This window comes from Osmerus mordax, chromosome 5 (genome assembly GCF_038355195.1).
Source record: "Osmerus mordax isolate fOsmMor3 chromosome 5, fOsmMor3.pri, whole genome shotgun sequence".
NCBI lineage: Eukaryota > Metazoa > Chordata > Actinopteri > Osmeriformes > Osmeridae > Osmerus > Osmerus mordax.
The window spans coordinates 8,779,284-8,784,621 of NC_090054.1; positions in this window are offsets into that span (position 1 = coordinate 8,779,284).

Genomic DNA, 5,338 nt, shown 5'->3' on the forward strand with positions numbered 1-5,338 from the left:
ATGAATGTTGATTCAACTCCATTTGGCAGAGATGCCACCTGTAGTTTTATGACACCTAACTAGGAGACCTGAAGTCTAGAGATGGGAAGTCTGGGTGACCTGGGAGAGTTCTTGTCATCTGGGAGGAAGAGACAGTTGGTCTGAAGACAATGTGGAGGCCTTAATGGTCCCCTAATACTGTATCTGAAGTCTCTTTCCCGAAATTCAGCCTGTGTGCATAATTACAGCCACTACGAGCAGTCCCACAATGAGCTTTCCTCAGGACGTGCGGTTTTTGTAGCTTTAAATGCTAATGAGGATGGGAGAGGCGGATATCGCGCGTGCCATAACACCAACAGCAGAACGGTTATCCAAATAACAAAGGGTACAACACTCGCGTTACAGTGTGTGTATTCACACTCAAAGGCTACTTGATGCTATCTACCTTTACATTAGCAACAGTAACTGGGCTGTTAGCTGCAGAGCTAATGTTACAGCCACATTCTAAGGGTAACAAGCTAGGTAGGCTATACAGTAAAGCATCAAAATGTTATGGCATTAGTTGACTTACTTTGTAGCTGGACCAAGGAGAGTTGGTACTGATCCAGACTTTAATTTCAGACGGTCAGCAAGGCCAGATTTGTATTGGCCCAAGTTGAGGAAACAGTCGTCGCTGATTTCCATAGAAAATAAAATGAAGACACAATTTTTTCAGAGGCTGGGATGAAGGAACTAAAAAAATACTTTGTTTTTCATTTGTACATCCAAACACTGACCAACTGTTATGCTTCGTTTGTTTGCAAGCCATGATGTCTCTCGAAAAAACGATATTGCACTGGCACGGTCGTAGCTCAGTTTCTCATGGGCGGGCCAGATTCTCTGGGTGGGCAAAGCAGAGAAAGGGGAGGTAACCTTCCCTCTTAAGATGACATAAAAGGAACATTTTCAAAACCAAGCATTTGAGCTTTCATTTTTTCAACGGTGGAGAAGAATACCGAGGGCTTGGTTTACACCTATCAAAATTTCTAGCCACTGGGGGACCAAAGCCTGGTCCTAACCGGACTCTCGTACATTGCATTTGTACAGAGAGTCTGGGCTCGCTCCATTTACAAGCGTTAACTTCCTTGAAGGCAAGTAGTCTGTTGAAGTTTAAAACTATTGTGTCTGCTAAAGAATATATTGTGCTTATTAAAGTTATGTCTTATGAAATTTAGAAGTGTGCTCAGGCTTAAACATGGTGTCTCACACAGGGTGTGGGAAGCAGGCTGTTCTTTGTGTCTCTATCTCTTCATTTTCAGAAACAACCTTGAAACCGGTTGGAGATGGCCCCCAGAGCAGGTGGGACGCGTAGGCAAGAACAACTCCCTGATGCACGAGAGAACAAGCTCAACCCTCTTTTCATCTTTCTGTTTTAATTGCACTGTATAATATATGCTGGGGCAGGGACAGATAGCCAGTTGGACTTCGTGAACCAGCCCAAACTCTGTTGCGGGTAGGGAAACGTAGACAACCCCAGAGCTCTGTACTTGTTGATTTCCAACTTTTGCATTAAAGCTGATATTATGGGACCTCTGCAACTCCAGACCACTCTTTCTAGAACACAGATTTGTGTCACTGAATACCATCATTACATATTGGAATAGACACAAAATATTTCAGTCCTTCACTGCCCAGAGCCACTCTGGATCTGCCATAACCAATCTGTAGCTTTAACTTCTGTGGCTTTAACTTCTGGATATTCGGCAGCGTTCCCACAATGGACCGAATGGCTTCGCTCGCATCTTTCTCCGCCGCCATTACGGAACTACAACACAAACTAGCGCACAACATCAACGTCATCGTTCTCAGCCACTCCCTCTGTTCACTGATTGCACAGGTAGAAAGTTAACCGGAGACATCTGACTTATGTACCTCAAGCCCAGACGCAGTACAGAAGCAAAATCAAAATTGAGCGACAGTACGTAGGAGGGCAGAGCCAGGCCAGACCAAAGGCAGGCTAGGGGAACTCATATTAATGTTAAATAACCTCCTAAACTGACATTTTTATGTCATGGGACCCTTAACTTGTCCTGAAGGGATTCAAAAGTGTGCTTCTTTAAATGATTGGTATTTGTATGTGTAAATCTGACTTTGGGGGGAACACTTAGGGCCCTATATTAACGATCTGAAACGCAAGTATCAAAACGCAAAGCTCAAGTAACTTTGTGGGCGGGACTCCGGCGCGGTTGCTATTTTGCCGGCGGGATAAATGACTTGGCGCCTGGCGAAAATCTAAAATGGGTTTGTCCGAAGTAGCTACATTACTAATGGGTGTGGTTTGGGCGTAACGTGCAATAAACCAATCAGAGTGTCATCTCACATTCCCTTTAAGAGCAGTGCTTGTTCCATGGCGGATTGCTATTATAACGGCGGATTTGCCAGGCGCACGCCAGGAGCGGTTCACAGCCGAGGTGTCCTCCGGTAGGAGGGAACCTATTGTTATTGTTGGTATTCTTATTAGGGTTCCTCCGGTAGGAGGGAACCTATTGTTATTGTTGGTATTCTTATTCTTATTATTTTTCTTTTCCTTGCGCCTCAATATCTCAAAAAGTACCTTGTCATAAATGTTCTAATTTGGCAAATTGATACTACATCCAAGTGGGTACTCCCACACCAAATATGGGCCACATCAGACCATAGGGGGCGCCACAGGCTACGCCCAAATGTCCACTTTTCAGAGTGACACTTTTCCACCCCATTGCTCCAATTCTTCTGAAACTTGGTGTACATGCCTCATTTTTCATGAGGAACGAAAAAGCCTCAAGGACCCATAAGGTCCACCATGATGGATTTTCCTGTACAGTGATAATTTGGGAAAACCTTCAAAATTCCTCTTCTCTGATGTATTTAAAAACGTTGATGTATTTAAAAACGTTATTTAAGACAGTTGAATTAAATGCAAAATGGCCGAAAGGGGTGTATTTATGTAAATGTACACATTGCCTCAATATGTTTGTGTCACTAAATCAAATGTCATTTTGAATGATGGTTTTTCAAACCTAATATGCTTTAAGGTGACACCCTGCAAAGTTTCACTTTGATATGTGAAAATATGACTGAATTACAGCTGTTTGAGCTTAGACCAAATTTGACAATGCTTGCCTTATTTTATTATCCAGTTACTGAACATGGCAGAGTCCAAATCTGGGAATGGCTCAATTGGATGAAATGTTGTGCTGGTAAATATAGGGTTGTAAGTTCTAAACCAGTCAAAGGCAATTATTATTATTTTTTGGACAGAACAGTTTCTAGTCTTCCGGTCAATCCTCCAGTTGTAAAACATAGCAATGAGTGTTTAGTTGAGCCCATAACAACACTCCGATCATCTGTTTAGTGAGACTGTGTAAACCACTGCAAAACAAGACAGGTTTACCACAGTAGCTAGCTACTTGGAGTCTATGCATGGTAGTGTCACAACCGAGTTAGCTTTAATGAAGTATATTGATTGTTCAGGTGCATCCCTTGCCTGTTGCACAAATTCATTTCAGTAACCTAAGGCAGAACAAATCGCCACTGATGCTAGGCATGATTTGAAATTCCCTTCCATAACAAGTTATGGCACCCCAAACAACCTTTTTAAAGCACTACGAGTAAGCTATTCTTTACAGCAGCAACCCAGTCATCCCGTTGTCCCATTTTTATGGAAAAATGTCTTATTTCCTGATACAAAAACTGAACAACTGAATGTCTAAGTCTGCGAATGGCTTAGTAGGACGAGATGCAGTGCTGATGTGTGAAGGGTGGTGGGTTCTAATCCAGGCAAAGGTATAAACTTTTTTTTTTTCTGACAGAAATTACAGTTTCAAGTCTTCTGGTTAATCCCAGTGTAACTATCTATTATGTCAATTTTACAACATTTTGCCATTTTGAAGGAGGAATCCACCATTGCTGCTTGCAGCTATATTTCAAATTCTTATTCTTATATATATTTTATTTTTTAAATTGTTATATTTTTTAACTTGTTTAGTTCTTAGAATTAGTTTAACAATTGTAATTTTTTACTTAATTTAAGACCCGTATATGTTTATTGTTTGCACCTTCCTGCCACAGAAAATTCCGTGTTTGTGTAACATAGGCTACATGGCGAATAAACCGAATGACAACTAATGGAGGATATCACTTGCTCTCCAAATCAAATAAAAATTTATTTGTATAGCCCTTTTTACAAGCAATGTCACAGAGGGCTTCACATAAGCCCATAGAACTGCCCCTCAACCAACCTAAACCCTCAAGGAAGACAAGGAAAAACTCCCAGAAAAACTCACTAGAGGAGAAAAAATGGAAGAAACCTAATTTCTCCAGAAATTATAATCATATGAACCAGATAAAAATTAAATGGACTAGTTTCAACAAGCTTCATCAATTTCCTTTCTTCTAAAAACGAAGTAAAAACACTGATCAGTTAACAGCAGCACACTTCACCAGGGCTCTCAAGTTTTGAAGACAGGCAAGAGTGACATTCCCCCCCCCCCCCCCCCCCCCCCCGGGAATTCATTATTTATTTATAATTTTTAGTGTTTAGGATATTTTGTTAATTGTTATTAATAATTGGTCTTATGTGCACAACAAAATATTTTACACATGGCACTGACAATTCAACCAAATACAATGTATTTATTCAATTTCCACGAGCACGCGAGTGTTTGAGAGAGAGAGACATGAAAACAATGTATGTCTCAAACATAACATGTTTTCATTTTTTGTTTCAATTTTACTGTAATTACTCTTCATAAGCACTTGAAATCTATTATTTGATTATTACAATTATTATTATTATCATTATATGACGTGGTGTATGTGCGTGTGTATGTATGGGTATATATGTGTGTATACGTGTGGGTGTATGTACATGTGTGTATGCTGATATATGTGTGTATCTTTTCTACCAATTATTTGGCAACATTAATAATATACCAACTTGAATAATAACATGGATACAAGTTGTACACCTGTTTGGTGTAATGACACATATGATTAGGTTTAACTACCGTGTGTGTCTCTCTGTATGTGAGTGTATGACATTTAAGTATATATAGAAGGCCATGATTTATATTGATGAAGAGAAAGAGAGAGAGAGAGAGAGAGAGATTATGACTGGTGATGTTTATTGTAAGTGTTTGTTGCCTTTTTGGACTCCTTTATCATAAATGGTGTTGGCTCCCGTTTGAAACAGTTTGGCTCAAGCCCAGCCATTTTCAGGGTCATTATTGACGCCAATGTCCCGTCCAGAGACAAGCTGTTTCGGGTTGCGGTTTTGTTTAAACCGACCATGGAAAATACCCTCTCGGCATCAGCATTCGAATGTGGAAGTACTAAAACC